This window comes from Kogia breviceps, chromosome 3, assembly GCF_026419965.1.
Source record: "Kogia breviceps isolate mKogBre1 chromosome 3, mKogBre1 haplotype 1, whole genome shotgun sequence".
In the NCBI taxonomy this organism is placed as follows: Eukaryota; Metazoa; Chordata; class Mammalia; order Artiodactyla; family Physeteridae; genus Kogia; species Kogia breviceps.
This window is the reverse complement of record NC_081312.1, coordinates 49636475-49654242: the sequence shown is the minus strand read 5'-3', so window position 1 is coordinate 49654242 and position 17768 is coordinate 49636475. Positions and strand designations below refer to the sequence as shown.

Genomic DNA, 17768 nt, shown 5'->3' with positions numbered 1-17768 from the left:
CTACATTTCACTCTCCACCCCAAGTCCATTTAGAGGAGAGGCAGTATTTTTCCCACAAAACATTTTCCCATACCCCTCATGCAGTCCTTGATGGCAGAGCCAGGTAAAGCTCACAATACAATGTATGAGCGAACAGCCAGAACTACTGTATTTCATAAAGAGCGGTTGTTATTTTTTTTTTTTTTTTTTTTTTTTTTTTTTTTTTTTTTTTTGAGCGGTTGTTATTAAAAGCAGTAAGGGGACCTAATTAGGTCTAGTGCACCTGAAAATAATTGCATTTTCTCATGGAAGCATTTTAGTGTGTCCAAGTGCTCAGCCTTAATCCTCCACACGCTCATTGTTTGTTTGCACTGTCATTTGCTGAGACCTGCCTTTCCTAAGTTACTATCATTCCTGTTTATTCTGAATCTAACATATTTTCAATCTGTAAAACATTAGACGGCTCTGTTTCCACCTTTATCAGGAAAAATAATCTTTCCTGATTTAGATCCCAGATCTTGAAATGTTCTCTCTCTGGCAGACCCCACACCTCACCACTTCAGTTTGAAAAGCTTCCAGAATCCCATTGCCTTCACAGATCTTCTCTCTGAGGGGCACAATACTACACCAGCTCCAGCCTCTTGAAACCCAGAATTCCTCAGAGCCCCCCTTTCCTGACATCCCATGAGAGGCCTTCAGTACCTGGCAGGCACTGAGATTCAGACTGGTTGCTAGATGCTCCTTTGTCCTCAGTGTTGTGGTTTTTAAATTAGAAACCCCTTGACATCAAAAATAACATCTTTGTAATTCAGTTCCTAGCATAAGGTCATGCACAGAGAAACACTTAAAACAGTCTTTTTTTTTGGCTGCATTGAGTCTTTGTTGCTGTGCACGGGCTTTCTCTAGTTGCGGGGAGCGGGGGCTACTCTTCATTGCGGTGCGGAGGCTTTTTATTGCGGTGGCTTCTCTTTTTTCTGGAGCACAGGCTCTAGGCACGTGGGCTTCAGTAGTTGTGGCACATGGGCTCAGTAGTTGTGGCTTGCGGGCTCTAGAGTGCAGGCTCAGTAGTTGTGACACACAGGCTTAGCTGCTCCGCAGCATGTGGGATCTTCCCGGACCAGGGCTCGAAACCATGTCCCCTGCATTGGCAGGCAGATTCTTAACCACTGTGCCAGGGAAGCCCAATACAGTCTTTTTTATGAAGGTGGAGCCAGATGTAAATTCAAGGAACACAAAAGAAAAATTTCAAATGTGATATTTTAACATCTAATTTTGCTTGGGTTAATAGTAAAAGGCTCAGTGAGTAGGTTCACATAGCGATAATATAGTACTTAATACTTAGAAGCCAAAAGTAATTTAAAAACACACAGATAGCTCTAAGTTATAGGGGCTGGAGAGAACAGAGTTATAGAGCCAACTATATTCCTATAAAAAGGAGTGTTGTCTATGGTATAAAGATAATAATATAGTAATACCCTAGATCCGTCATTATCATTCATGTACTTTTGTGTCTATACAGCCCTAAAGGGTATAAGAAAAATTATGGCACTGGATAGGAGCTAGGTCCACTAATTGAATGTTTAAGAAATACTAAAAATGGATGGAACAATAGGGATTATCTAATTCATCTCTCTGATTTTACACTTGTGGACTCTGAGGTAAAGAGATTTGGTATTGTTAGAAGGATACAGGCCCAACAGTGAGTCTTCTGACTGCTAGGCCTGTATTCCTCTAACATGTTGTGTGAATGTGGGGAGTAAACTTGTTGATTCTCCTCAAGCTGCAAGCTTATCAGGAAACCAGGGAAGACTTCTAGGGAATCTATAAAGAGGAAAAAAAATCCCAAGATGTAGGCTAAAGTTTTATGAATACATATATTCATTATAGGCTGTTTATAATAGCCAGAAAATTAGAAATTATCTGAATTCTAACAGTAAGATAATAGTTAAGTAAATCATAGGATAATGTACAATGGAATATTGTGAGACATTAAAAGTATTCCATAAAAAATTTAATACCATGGGGAAAAGTAGGATACTAAATTTATATAGAGAGTATTATCTCACCTACATAGACATCAATACATGCATAGAAAACACACAGACAAAAGCATACTAAAATGGTAACTATGGATATCATGTATCTTTGGATGCTGGAACTAGCTGGTGATTTTAATTTTTTTAAAAATAGTGTTCTATACTTTTCATAATGATTTTCTAACGGGGAAAATTTTTAAGCAGGAACAAGTAAGATGATTTAAAATGTGTTACTTAATAAACGCTATAAATGTTTATGTGAAAGATAGTTTTCAATAACTCTGCATCAGTCTTTGAATAAGAGAGAGTGCATATCAGGAGAAGCCAGACTTTTTTTCTCATAGGAACATGCTGCTGTGGATAGTTTTGACATGCAAAATACAAAGGAAGTAACATCAGAAAATATCAACTGGTTTTACAGAGAATTTGTGGCTCTCACAAGAAAACTATTAAACTTTTAGATTTTGGTTGGGTTTTTTTATTTGTTTGTTCGTTTCTGGTTTTTTTTTTTTTTTCCTCTAGGCCCAGAATTATTTTTCCCACAGGTTTTCTTGATTTTGTTTTGGGTGACAGTATAAAACTCAAGGCCATTGTTTGTTCAGGTCCTCCAAGAAGTAGATGCCAAGATGGGGCAAGATGTGCAAGAGAGGGTAACAGCTGTGAAGGACAAAGGAAGGGAGAGCAGGAAAAGGCAGAAAGAGCTTTCAGATGGAAACAAAGGTCTGACTCTCATGGAAGGAGAGGGGTAGGAAGGTTGCGTGGTAAGAGTCTCAGACTGCAGCGTGGCTCCCAAAGAGGTTCAGCCAAGTCACTGGGAAGTCCTTGAGCTAAGTTAGCCACTGAAGGAGTCTCGTGTTTCTTAGGAACAGAACACATTTGTATCTTCATCATGCTCAGTCACTGACTGGAAGCAGTCTGTGGGAATTGTGACCTTGGCACAAATGTGGTGGTGCATTCAGAGGGGCAGCTATGAGGGCCACAGTCAATTATGCCCATCACAGTGTATATCTGAGCAGCACAAGTTCAGGGTCACCACAGTCATTAAGATGCACGTTACAAGATGGATAGATGAATGGTGCCCTAAGTCTCTGAAACACAGAATGAGTGACCGTGACATTTTCTTAAGGTTCATCACTATAGACAGATGTGCCAAGAGGCAATGCCTAAAGCAACTTGGAGGAAAGCCCATTTGCATTTGTGGGCTGTTAATGCACATCACTTTCTAATTGCCTCACAGATATAGAAATATTGTGTTTATATTTAACTTCTCCAGGTGAACTTTGGCTGGGGACAGGCAGCTCATCTATTCTGTTTTACTTGTGGTTTTGTTTTTGCTAATTCCCTATTTCAGGTAAATATAGTAAAGATAATCATATACTGTAAATGAAACACCAATTCAGAATATTTTACAGCATTTCCTTTGGAAATATTGGCTCAACAGAGACTATAATTACTGGAAAGCAGAAATGCAATGCTGTCACACAAACTGAAGTATTTCTACTATATCTCTGAGGCATTTAATCAATTCAGCCAAAGCAATCAACAAAGACAGTTGTTTATTGTTATAATTCCAAATCACCTAATGACTAACTGGGTTTCTTCAGACTTAATTGACTAGATCTTGGACCGCTGTGACAACATAAGCCAGCATGCCCAAATGGCTCTTAAGGTGGCAAGATGGCAGAAAATTCGCTATAGCTAATATTAATGAGTAAAACTCCTTTCAACTATTTTACACTTGAAACAAAACACTATTGCATTATAAAATGGTCAAAAGAGCCAGGAAGTATGGATAATGTAGTAAGTGCTTATTAATTTTTAAAATTCCCTTTCTACAACTGAGGGGTGACTGTATTTTAAATCTTTGTCTCTGGGATCTTCTTCACCAGTATGCTTTCGAGTTTCTGGGGCAGAACAAATCCTATATGCCCTGCTCATGCTATGGGTTCAATGACAAGTTCAATGACTACTTCTTTTTTGTTTGTTTTGTTTTCTTTTATTGTGGTAAGACTATTTAATATGAGATATACCCTCTTAACGAAACATTACGAAACGTTCTCGTTGACTATAGCTAGTGTTGAACAGCAGATCTCTATAGAGCTTATTCATCTTGCTTAATTAGACTTTATGCCCATTGATTAGTAATTCTCCTTCTTCCCAGTCCCTGGCAACCACCATTCTATTCTTTGATTCTATTAATTTGATTACTTTAGATACCTCATATAAGTGGATTCATGCAGTATTTGTCTTCTGTGACTGGCTTATTTTACTTTGCATAATGTCCTCCAGGTTCCTCCATGTTGTCACATATTGCAGAATTTCCTTCTTTTTTTAAGGCTGAATTCAGTTGTATGTATATACCACATTTTCTTTTTTTAAAAAATAAATTTATTTATTTATTTTTGGCTGCGTTGGTTCTTTCTTGCTTTGCGCAGGCTTTCTCTCTACTTGCAGCGAGTGGGGGCTACTCTTTGTTGCGGTGCGCGGACTGCTCACTGCAGTGGCTTCTCTTATTGTGAGCACGGGCTCTAGGCACGCGGGCTTCAGTAGTTGTGGTGCATGGGCTTAGTTGCTCCGCGGCATGTGGGATCTTCCAGGATCAGGTATCGAACTCGTGTCCCCTGCATTGGCAGGCAGATTCCCAAGCACTGTGCCACCAGGCAAGTCCGACCTCATTTTCTTTATCCTTTCATCTGTCAGTGGACGTTTAGGTTGTTTACACACCTTAGCTACGGTGAATAGTGCTGCTAACCTGGAAGTACTAATAGCTCTTTGAGATCCTGATTTCAATTCTTTTGGATAAATACCCAGAAGTGGGGTTGCTAGGTTATATGGTAGTTCTATTTTTAATTTTTTGAGGTATCTCCATAAGATATAACCATATCTCCATAAAATGGTGGCTGCACCATTTTACACTCCCACCAACAGTGTGCAAGTGTTAAAAAAGTCTCCACATCCTTGCCAACACTTGCTGTCTTTTATTTTGATAATAGCCATCCTGACAGGTGAGAATTGATATCTCCCTGTGGTTTTTTTTTTTTTTTTAATTTTATTTATTTTTTTATACAGCAGGTTCTTTTTAAAAAAAATTTCTGAGATACACATTTTAAAATAATAACTATAATTATGACTTATAACATTATACCAGAACATATAAGATTTTTAGAAATTTCATGTAATGTCTGTAACATTTATATTAACATATTTCCATACAAATAACCCAAAGAAAGTTTAGTATTAGTTGTTTATTTTGTTTGTTTGTTTGTTTTATACAGCAGGTTCTTATTAGTCATCAATTTTATACACATTAGTGTATACATGTCAATCCCAATCTCTCAATTCATCACACCATCACCACCACCCCCAGCCACTTTCCCCCCTTGGTGTCCACACGTTTGTTCTCTACATCTGTGTCTCAATTTCTGCCCTGCCAACAGGTTCATCGGTACCATTTTTCTAGGTTCCACATATATGAGTTAATATACGATATTTGTTTTTCCCTTTCTGACTTACTTCACTCTGTGTGACAGTCTCTAGATGCACCCACGTCTCTACAAATGACCCAATTTCGTTCCTTTTTATGGCTGAGTAATATTCCATTGTATATATGTACCACATCTTCTTTATCCATTCATCTGTTGATGGGTATTTAGGTTGCTTCCATGACCTGGCTATTGTAAATAATGCTGCAATGAACACTGGGGTGCATGTGTCATTTTGAATTATGGTTTTCTCTGGGTATATGCCCAGTAGTGGGATTGCTGGGTCATACGGTAATACTATTTTCAGTTTTTTAAGGAACCTTCATACCGTTCTCCATAGTAGCCGTATCAATTTACATTCCCACCAACAGTGCAAGAAGGTTCCCTTTTCTCAACACCCTCTCCAGCATTTGTTGTTTGTAGATTTTCTGATGATGCCCATTCTAACTGGTCTGAGGTGATACATCATTGTAGTTTTGATTTTCATTTCTTTAATAATTAGTGATGTTGAGCAGCTTTTCATGTGCTTCTTGGCCATCTGTATGTCTTCTTTGGAGAAATGTCTCTTTAGGTCTTCTGCCCATTTTTGGATTGGGTTATTTGTTTTTTTAATATTGAGCTGCATGAGCTGTTTATATATTTTGGAGATTTATCCTTTGTCCATTGATTCGTTTGCAAATATTTTCTCCCATTCTGAGGGTTGTCTTTTCGTGTTGTTTATGGTTTCCTTTGCTGTGCAAAAGCTTTGAAGTTTCATTAGGAACCATTTGTTTATTTTTGTTTTTATTTCCATTACTCTAGGAGGTGGATCAGAAAAGATCTTGCTGTGATTTATGTCAAAGAGTATTCTTCTATGTTTTCCCCTAAGAGTTTTATAGTGTCTAGTCTTACATTTAGGTCTCAAATCCATTTTGAGTTTATTTTTGTGTATGGTGTTAGGGAGTGTTCTAATTTCATTCTTTTACATGTAGCTGTCCAGTCCACTGGTGGTGGGTAGAGCTGGCTGTTGCTCTGGTGGGCAGAACTCAGTAAAACTTTAATCCACTTGACTGCTGATGGGTGGGGCTGGGTTCCCTCCCTGTTGGTTGTTTGGCCTGAGGTGACCCAGTACTGGAGCCTACCCAAGCTCTTTGGTGGGGCTAATGGCGGACTCTGGGAGGGCTCTCGCCAAGGAGTACTTCCCAGAACTTCTGCTGCCAGTGTCCTTGTCTTCACGGTGAGACACAGCCACCCCCGACCTCTGCAAGAGAACCTCCAACAGTAGCAGGTAGGTCTGGTTCAGTCTCCCCTGGGGTCACTGCTCCTTCCCCTGGGTCCCGATGCATACACTACTTTGTGTGTGCCCTTCGAGAGTGAAGTCTCGGTTTCCCCCAGTCCTGCCGAAGTCCTGCAATCAAATCCCGCTTCCCTTCAAAGTCTGATTCTCTAGGAATTCCTCCTCCCATTGCCGGACCCCCAGGTTGTGAAGCCTGACGTGGGGCTCAGAACCTTCACTCCAGTGGGTAGACTTCTGTGGTATAAGTGTTCTCCAGTTTGTGAGTCACCCACCCAGCAGCTATGGGATTTGATTTTATTGTGATTGTGCCCCTCGTACTGTCTCATTGTGGCTTCTCCTTTGTCTTTGGATGTGGGGTATCTTTTTTGGTGAGTTCCAGTGTCTTCCTGTCGATGATTGTTCAGCATTTCTCTCCCTGTGGTTTTGATTTTCATTTCCCTGATGTCTAATGTTATCAAGCATTTTTTCATATAGCTGTTGGTGATTTATATGTCTTCTCTGCAGAAATGTCTACTCAAGTCCTTAGCCCATTTTTAAAATTGGTATATTAGTGTTTTTGCTATTGAGTTTTAGGAGTTCCTTGTATTTTTTGGAGATTAACCCCTTATCAGATATGTGGTTTCTAAATATTTTCTTCCATTCTGTACACTGCCTTTTTACTCTGTTGACTGTTTCCTTGGGTGTGCCGAAGCTTTTCAGTTTGATGTAGTCCCACTTGTCTATTTTCATTTTTGTTGCCTGTGTTTTGATGTCATATTTATGAAACTGTGTAGACCAATGTCAAGAAGCTTTCCCATATGTTTTTTCCTAGGTATTTTACAGTTTCAGGCCTTACATTTAAGTCTGTATTCCATTTTGAGTTGATTTTTATATGGTGTAAGAGTCCAATTTCATTCTTTTGCATATGGATATCCAGTTTTCCCAACACGAATTGTTGAAGAGACTAAACTTTCCCTACTGTGTGCTTGTTGAAGATCAGTTGAACGTATATGTGTGGACTTATTTCTGGGCTCTCCATACTGTTCCATTTGTTTGTAGGTCTGTCTTTATACCAGTACCATATTGTTTTGATTATGATAGGCTTTGTAATATATTTGAAGACCAGGAAGTGTAATGGCACCAATTTTATTCTTTCTCAAGATTAATTTAGCTATTCATGGTCTTTTATGATTCCATATGAGTTGCAGAATTGCTTTCTACTTCTGTAGAAAATTCCAATGGAATTTTGATAGGGACTGCTTTGAATTTGTAGATTGCTCTGGATAGCATGAGGATTTTAACATTATTAAGTATTCCAAACTGTGAACATGGGATGACTTTCCATTTGTGTCTTCTTTCATTTATTTCATCAATGTTTTGTAGTTTCACTATACAAGTAACCTCCTTCGTTAAATTTATTTCTAAATATTTAATTCTTTCTGGTGCTATTGTAAATGGGATTTTTTTTCTTAATTTCCTTTTCAGATTGTTTGCTGTTAGTGTATGGAAACACAACTGAATTTTGTATGTTGATTTTGTATCCTGTAACTTTACTGAGTTAATTAGTTCTAGAGTCTTCTTGTGGAGTCTTTAGGGTTTTCTACATATAAGATCATGTCTTCTGCAAAGAGGGACAATTTTACTTCTTCCTTTCTGATTTGCATGCCTTTTATTTCTTTTTCTTGCCTTATTGCTCTGGCTAAAACTTTTAGTACTATATTGAATAGAAGTGTAAAGAGTGTGCATCCTTGCCTTATTTCTGATCTTAGAGGAAAAGCTTTCAGTTTTTCACCAATAAGTATAATGTTAGATGTGGGCTTTTCATATTTGTGGTCTTTATTTCAGTGACTACTTCTTGATTTGATTTGTGTTACTCTAGAAAGAGAAAGAAGGAACCAGACGACTTCGGTCTGCGATTCACTCTCAAAATGTGGTTCCTGGGCCCAGCAGCATCAGCATGTACCCAGGAACTTGTTAGAAATGCAAATCCTCAGGCCCACCCCAGACCTACTGAATCTGAAACTTTGGGAGTGAGGCCAGAAATCTGTGTTCCCACAAACCATCTGGGTGATTCCAACGCATGCTATAACGTTGTCTGACTAATGCTATTTCCCATGGTGTATTCTTCAGGAAAGTATTCTAAGACATGTTAACAAGTGTTATGCAACAGAAGGATTCCTTATTTGAATAAATCTGGGGCTAAAAAAGTTAAGTAGAGCCCATGGTCCATGCTCCTTCACAGAGGTCCCCTACAGATCATTTCTCCAGATCTGCTGCTATATACAGGCACCTGTTTATGCCCCACAAATAGCTCATCCCTTGTTCTTTCTCCAACAGCTTAGTTCCCCATCTCTCTCAGCCATTAGGAGAGAGAGTTCTCCTTCCCTCAGTTTAAAGCCCACCTTTCTTTTTTCCACCCCAGATATGACTAATGGTGGGGGGGAAGTCAGTGTGGTCTGATGTCCTACTCCCTCCATTGCAAGGCAATCATAATAATAGGCAACATATTAACCAAAGTGTAGGTTATTCAGTCCTAAATAACTATCCTTTTGGGACACATTCAGAGCAATTCAAATATATATTTTGAAAAAAGACGTTTTTCTGCAAGGACACAGTCTTACTAAAGACACATCCCATTCTTATTTCTAAACTGAATGAAAACATTCCAGTCTGAGGCAACTATATTTGTATTATTTCAGTGGTTTAGGGCTTTCCCAAAATTAATATGGAATTATTTGCTTTACATCTATCCACAATGCAAAACCTAAAAAGGGCTTGCCTGCAGAATTGCTTTTGTTTCCATTTTAATATGAAGAAATTAGTTATGTACCCCCAGACAGCAGGTTTTCAGTTAAAATTTAAATTTTACCTCTAGCAACAGGAAGAAACTGCAGGCAGCTTAACAATACTAGTTTGTCCCTGATACAGGGGCTACTCAGTAAGACTAAATAAGAGAGTCCAAATTACTTTTTCACCTATTAAAAAAACTAAAATACCCCACTGCTTTTAAATTTTAGTTTGTTACATTGTTGGTTCAACATTGTAAGCCAAAGAGAAGGACGGCAAGCATGCAGAAAAAGGGATTACTCCAGCTTCTAAAGAAAACAATACTGCATTTCTTGTCTGCCTTTGCATGGGTTAAGATATATTCCCACATGACGAACTACAAACGTCTAATGGTCATGTAGGGAAGAAATCTTCCAAAGCCTGGACCTTGAAGAAAGCTGAAAAAATCTAGGTGACATAGAACTTGGAGATTAACTCAAGCATGACTTCAGATTTAACACCTCTTAAAGGAACACACCAAATCATACCAAGTTGCTCATGCCTGATGCCCGGTCGTAATGAGAACAATTCAGTTCTGAAGGAGAAAGGGCATTAATTTAAGGGCTGTTGACATGGCAAGCAATAGATGACGTCTCATCCCTTTATAGCCTATAATAAGTAATGTGTCATCCTAGCCTTTCCTCTAGTTCCTCTGACTCAAATTCATGCATTGTTAAAAACTTATTAAAATGCATAGAGGCAGCTTTTGATGCTAAGCCAAATAATTTTGGCTTTTCCTCCCAATGTTCCTGTAAACAAACTGTCAGACACCCATACATACAAATGGAAAATTATTCATAACGGGGGATGATGGCTGAGGTTCTCAGAAGAGATACGACAGCAGGGAATTAACTCACTGACATGTTGTCTGTGGAGGGCTGTTCCTTCACTTAGTGTCATGTCTCATTAGCAGATATTTCATTTCACATTGTTCACCACTAAATAAAAAACTCATATGTAAATTACAGTAATTAAAACCCAGGTCTTTCTAAGCAAAAATATTAAGCCTTTCCCATGTACTGCTTCTTCTTTCTCCATGAATGAAAAAAAAAAAAAGAGAGAAAGATGTGTGGAATAATTGTCCTGAAAGCTTGAAGGTCAGACCTTAGAAAATGATCACTGAGAAACCAATCACATCTATTAAAAGAGGGGCATGGAGCACCAAAAACTCCCAAGGGAGTTAGAAGAACCCAAGTCTCGCGAGATGACAGCAGTAAAAACATAACTGGATTTTAACTGTACTAAATAAATATATGCTAAAGGTCTTGTTTTGACTGGATGAGGGGTTATAGATTCTAATTAATCTTTGAAGCAAGTCAGAAAATCAAAATTTTAGTTGCAGCAGAGACTGCCAAATGCCTCCCAGTATCTATCCTCCCCACCTTCTATAGTCTTAGGATTTGTAGCTGGGTACATGGCCTCCCAGTTTGTCTACATATCTCAGGCTCCCTTATAGGCCAGGTGTGACCTATGACAAATTTCTAATCAAAGGGATGCAGGCAGAAGTGATTTGTGCATCTTCAGGGCTGTGCCCCCTAAAGAAAAGGGCCATGTCCTCCACTTCCCATGCCCCCCTCCACTGGCTGAAATGTGGATGATGATGTAGGTACAGGTGAGCGCAACACCTTAGTGACTAGGACCAACAAGGTAGAATCCTGGGTGCCAAAACTGCAGTGTTGCCAAAGCAGCCCCTGACTGCTCACATATAACTAAAGAAATAAACTGTCTTGTTTAAGTCATATTATTTACATTATCTTTCACAGAATTTGAATGTATATTCTAATAAATGCAAGGTATGTTTGTTAAAAATGAAGGATATAGAACTTCTAATCCTCCACAACAACGGTTAGTAAATTACGGCCACAGGCCAAGTCTGGCCTGCTGCTTGTTTTGTAAACAAAGTTTTATTGAAACACAGCCATGCTCATTCATTTGTGTATTGTCTGGCTGCTTCACACTACAACGTCAGAATTGAGGAGCTGTGACAGAGACCGTATGGCCTACAGAGACTAAAATATCTATTATCTGGCCCATAACAGAAAAAGTATCCCTGCTGTAGAAGGAAAGAAGAAGAAAACTCCATCCGGTACAGATCAGGAAAGAGGGACAAACAAAGCAAACAGGAAATCATGAAAAAGAGAATTTAAGATATAAAGTAAAAAATATGACTAAATATACTGGTGGTTAAAATAAATGTGAGTGGGCTAAATATGTGAAAATTCAACAGGTAAGACAATGAGTCAAGCCTGGAATTGTTAGGGAACTTGGGGCATTTCGATAAAGAGTGGGAGAATCTCAGAGAAGCAACAACAGAAGAGACTTGGTGTGGATAGAATCCTCCCAGGAATATTAAAAGAAAAAGAACAAATTATGAAACTGAATATATAGTATAATTCATATTTGAAAAAAGTATGTATGCAGAAATAAAACTATGGACATAAATATTGTAAAAAAAAAAAAAAAAAAGAATCTTCCCAGGAAAGGGAGAACATTACTTTCAAGAAATTCTGTGTGTGAAATCCCAGGTAGATGTTAGGAAACTGACTATGAGAATCAGAAATCATTTCAACTGAAAAGTAAGGGACTGAGGGAAGGCAGCCTTGCTTCTTTAGTGAGCCAAAGAGCACGTGGTGAAACATCCTCGGAGCCACACAGCTACAGGAGAGGGAGAAGTGACCTAAAAATAGGTTCCATCAAAGAACACATGCCAAGTTCAATTGAATGGGTTCAAGTGCTTGTAAATCATCAGATTAGTATACACTGTTGCCTCTACCATTCCCTTACATTTAATACAAAACTGTATGCTTCAGTATCTTATGGATACTGAGAAGAACTCTAGAGAAATACAGAGAAGGACCCATGATTCCAGTGATGGGTAAAGGAGAAACTCTCATTCTCAGATACTGTGAGGAAGCCTTCAGTCTTTCAGCTTCTCTGAGCTTGTCCTGTTTTTGTGCTGCCGGAAGCAGCATGCCAGCATTCTCATCATTCACTCCAGTCTTGGCCATGCCTTCTTTCAGGGGCCACTTGGCCAGACTTCCTCCTAATGCCGGCACCTGTTATGATGTCTTCTCCCCAGCCTCAACGACTGTTACCAGAAAAGATTACACAAACTCCCAAATTATCTATAGAGCCAAATAAGAGGACGCTGACATGAGCTGAGCAGCTGCTGGGGCAGGCATGGCGAGGGGGATGGAGATGCAAAAATGAGACTTCCCCTCCTCTCTCATGTCCCCGTTAGAAAGAGCAACACTCTTTAAATCCAGTGCCACGGTAAATTTTTCTAGGATGTTACAGGTTATACTTTGAAGAACTGGTCTTATTATCGGTTCATTCAATAAATATGTCCTAAGTATCACCTGTATGTAAACTATTGTGTTAGGTACTGAGGATGCCAAGATGGATAAAATGTGTCCCTGTCCTTTGATGAATCTGTATCTAATGGAGAGAAAAACACTTCAAGGATAAAATATATTTTGACTGTAAAATGTTTTAATGCACTACATTGGTAGCTTTACTGAGTTTTACTTTTAGGTTATAACCTTAGATTTTATCAAAGGTCAATATTATAAATGGCCCTGTGGAGAATGATTTTGCATCTTTTCATAAATTATTGTTAAAAAAAGTTAAATCTTCTGTTTCCTACATAGAAGCATCCCTTTTAAGAATTTAGTATCAGAAGCAACTATACTCCAATAAAAATTAATTTAAAAAAAGTATTTTGTATCAGAAAAATGTCTCTCTCCTGACAAACTGGTATCTTTTAACAGGTGATAAGCATGTAATGAATCATAATTTAAAAACTCATTTGAATTCAGGAAACTTGGAGTTCAATCAATGTTTAAGCATAGTCTAAGTTTGGGGCATATTTATTTTTTCTTTTTTGTGGTCTCTAAACTAATGGCCTTAGAAGAAATGTCTCTTTTTTAAAAATTATGGGCCACGTCATATTTTCCTAGAAGCAAACAGAATGTAAAATATAATGTTCATTAGAATATGTTATTCCTCCCAGAATCATATTTGTAATTTCCCAGAATCAGATGGAGTCAATTGACAACACAAAGTAGTGGTTATTACGATAATCTGGGACATCAGTTGTCCTTGGAGGAGATTATTTTGGATGGGTGGTCCTTCCATGTCCCCCGAATCACATTCTCAGGGCACAACTTTTATAGGCGCACCCTCCAGCCTGGCCCAGGGAGACTCAGCCTGTTTTGACTGTGTCAGGAAGGGAGAGTTTGGTGAAAGCCTCCTGGAAGATTGGATAGTTGGCTTGAAAGAGCTATTCAAGATAAACATGAAAAGCGTGTCATTTTCTAACCTAGTCTAACCTGGAAGGTTATGCAGGCAGACCCCGTGAGAGGAGGAGGGATCGGAGGAGGAGGAGGAGGAGGGAGGATTTATCAACAAACTCCCCAGATATAAATATTCAAACCTAGTTTTCATTGTTCTAAATGCTATTTCTGTATCTAAAATGATATCCTGTGGGAAAAAAATCAGGGCAACTAGGGCATGCCTGTGAACACCTGGCACTTTTGAGTTCTAGTTCGAAGTAAAGGTTCTGTTTCTTTTATTCACCCATCCACCTCCCAACCTAATTCCTGGCTGGTTCCCACTTAACTTAGAAAACCCTCATTTAAAAAGCACCCTCACTTTGGATCTCCTTTACATGATGTAAAATGGCCTCTTTCAGAATTTAATTCTGCACAGCTGGACAAGCAAGGGGGCGATGCAGGTTGCCACAGAAACTGCTGTTGGTGCTAGGATTCTTTATACTTTGCTCCTAAAAATAATATGTAAAATGTACTGAGGATGTGATTAGCGCAGCACAGAAGGGAATTTCTAAAAGGAGAGTCAAGCCTCCCACCCACAGGGGAACGGGGGTGTTCTTCATAGATGGAGGACAGGACAGAAATCTGGGAGCAGATGCTCAACACGGTTCCTCCCTCAAAAGGTGCAGCGGGGGAAAAAAATGGGAAAACTGGCTTTTGAAGCGGAAAACAGTCTTCAATCAAGCATAATTCATATAAATTTCAAGATTGAGATGTCCTGAAATCACCCAGGAACTGTTCTCTGCAACCTACAAAAAAGCAATAGAAACTTGGCCAAGAGACTGGATGAGAGAGACATTGTAGTCTGGTGTCTTGCCCAGTAGAGGATGCTGTCACACACGACCTTCGTCAGAGGGTCCCCCAGTCAGCTTGGACATGTTCAGTGGCCTTTACTTCCTGAGGAAGCATCTGACAACTGGACTTCTCTCTCTAAATATCGTTGGAGTCCGCCTTTCCATAACTTCCACCCATTTGCTTTTGTTTACCTTTTGCAGCAACCAAGAAAAGTCAACTACCATATTATTTTTTTGTCTTCATACGATAAAACGTCATTTACTACCAAATGGAACAATTAGCCCAAGGGTCCACTCACAGCTTAGGGAGGCAGATCAAGATGACAAATCAGTCAGCTTCATAGATTTCAATGCAAAATGAAATGCCATTAGAACTCTATCAATTCATGGTCACATACAGAAAATGAGTACGTGTTTCCAAGCACATTCAACATCTACTATGTGCCAGGCACCATGCTAACTGCATACATTATTTCATTTTATTCAGTTACATGAGGTAAGTAACTTTATCCTCCCCATTTTATAGAGAAAATTCAGTTCAGTCTGAATGGTAGCATCCTCACAGATGTGTGCAGAGTAGAGTGGAAGGCACAGATTTCAGAGTCAGAGGCAGTTGAGTTTGAACACCATTTCCTCCACTTGCTATATTTGTGACACTGGTTACATATAAGTTATGTAACCTCTTTAACCTGGGTTTCTCATGTCTGAAAACTGGGATGATAAAATGTCATGAGTTAGTAAAAGTAAAGAAAATTATATGCTTAAATGTCAAGCACATAGTGGGTGCTCAATAAACTCTAGTTCTCCTTTCCTTCCCATGCAATCCTGGCAGTCCCCTACTATTGCTGTGCAGTAGGGCTGTTGATCAAAAGTCACATTAGATCCATATGCAGTCAAGCTGGGAGAAGCAATCTATAGGTTTTCAATCGTCAGACTGAGCAAATGAACCATTAAATGACTAAAATCCTTTGCAAGCAGAATATAGTGAAATGATATGAGCTGTTAACATAAAAGAAATACCTCTCCCAAAGAGATGATAGGGTGATCTCATTGATCATTAAAATGGAGGGAAAGGGGCTTCGCTGGTGGTGCAGTGGTTAAGATCTGCCTGCCAACGCAGGGGACACAGGTTTGAGCCCTGGTCCAGGAAGATCCTACATGCCGCGGAGCAACTAAGCCCATGCGCCACAACTACTGAGGCTGGGCTCTAAAGCCCGTAAGCCACAACTACTGAGCCCACGTGCCACAACTACTGAAGCCTGAGTGCCTAGAGCCCGTGGTCCGCAACAAGAGAAGCCACCGCAATGAGAAGCCTGCACACCACAACAAAGAGTAGCCCCTGCTCGCCGCGGCTAGAGAAAGCCCGCGCGCAGCAACGAAGACCCAACGCAGCCAAAAATAAATAAATAGATTTATTTTTTTTAAAAAGGAGGGAAAAAACAAATATGTACAAACCGTCAAGGCAAAGGCTGAAACAGTCTTTATGCTTGGTCTGAAATACCCTGCGTGACTGCTACTTCTCATCCTTCTGTCTTTCCCAGTCCTCCCTGTGCTTCACCTGTTCTTTATATACCTAGAGGGACAGAGAGCTGGCATCTGAGCTCAAAGCCCCTTGGTCCTCTTTTTTAAAAATTAATTAATTAATTTTTGGCTGCGTTGGGTCTTCGTTGCTGTGCACGGGCTTTATCTAGTTGCGGCGAGCGGGGGCTACTCTTTGTTGCAGTGCGTGGGCTTCTCATTTCGGTGGCTTCTATTGTTGTGGAACACGGGCTCTAGGCGCGCAGGCTTCAGTAGTTGTGGCACCCAGGCTCAGTTGCTCCGCGGCATGTGGGATCTTCCCAGACCAGGGCTCGAACCCGTGTCCCCTGCATTGGCAGGCAGATTCTTATCCACTGCACCGCCAGGTAAGTACCCTCCTTGGTCCTTTTACCCTCACTTTCTCCCTTCCTAGCTGGACCCCACAGAGAGCCTGTTCAGTGAGAATTAGAATCCTCTCACGATCACCTCCCTGGACCCCAACTCTAGAGACACTGCCACTCACTTCCTATTCCCCTGATGACTCATTTCATTGTTAATAAGAGGATAAAGGAAGCCTGGGATAGAAAGGTCCCCTCCTGATCTTCAAGGGAACCTAATAAATGTAAATTCTTAGGGATGACAATATCAATTAGGACCTTGTTATTTTTATTTAAGTGTGAAACTTGTTTAAATAACAAAGACATTTATTAATTTGAAACTTATACATCATTCTATAGCAGACAGATTGGGTTTAAATCCTAATTCTGACACTGAGTATAGTCATTGTTCAATTGCTTAATCTATCTAGGCCTCAATATCTTCACATGAAAAAAAAATGGGGCTAATACTAGCAAAACGTATATAGTGCTTACTTTAAGCCAGGTACTGTTCTAAGCTCAGGTAAAACATGTGTAATCCTTGTAATAACTATAGTATTTAGGATAAAAGCCAGCGTTGCTGTGATAAAGAGCCCAAGTGATGCAAAGGCTTAAAAAATAAAGACATTGTGATGGTTAATTTTATTTGTTGACTGGGCTAAGAGATGTCCAGATAGCTGGTAAAACATTATTTCTGGGTATGTCTATGAGAGTGTTTCCAGAAGAGATAAACATTTGAATCAGTAGACTGAATAAAGAAAATCTGCCCTCATCAATGGCCGTAGACATCATCCAATCCTTTGAGGGCCCAAAGAGATCAAAAAGGTGAAGGAAGGTCAAATTCTCTTTTTCCCTTCTTGAGCTGGGATGTCTGTCTTCTCCTGTCTTCAGACACAGCAGTCCTTGGTTCTCAGGCCTTTGGACTTACACAAGTGTGTCCCCTCATCACCTTTTATCCTCCCAACCCCCATTCTCAGGGCTTCAGATCTGGACTGAATTACTGCAAACTGGTTCTCCGGTTTGCAAACAATGAATCCAAGCACCTTGTGGGGCCTTCCTGGATATAAAAGTCCCTCCATGTCCCCTGTTTCTAGAAAAAGGCTTCACTTTTAGAACTTACTGAAACTTAATAATGGCATTTTGTAATGAAATGAAAAACTAATTCACCTA

General features: G+C 39.6%; 1 long non-coding RNA gene across 1 annotated transcript in view; it reads right to left on the bottom strand.

Moving 5' to 3' along the window:
- Positions 1-17768, bottom strand: part of LOC136793790 (uncharacterized) — a 79962-nt gene that overhangs the window by 45412 nt on the left and 16782 nt on the right. The gene's annotated exons all lie outside the window — the stretch shown is intronic.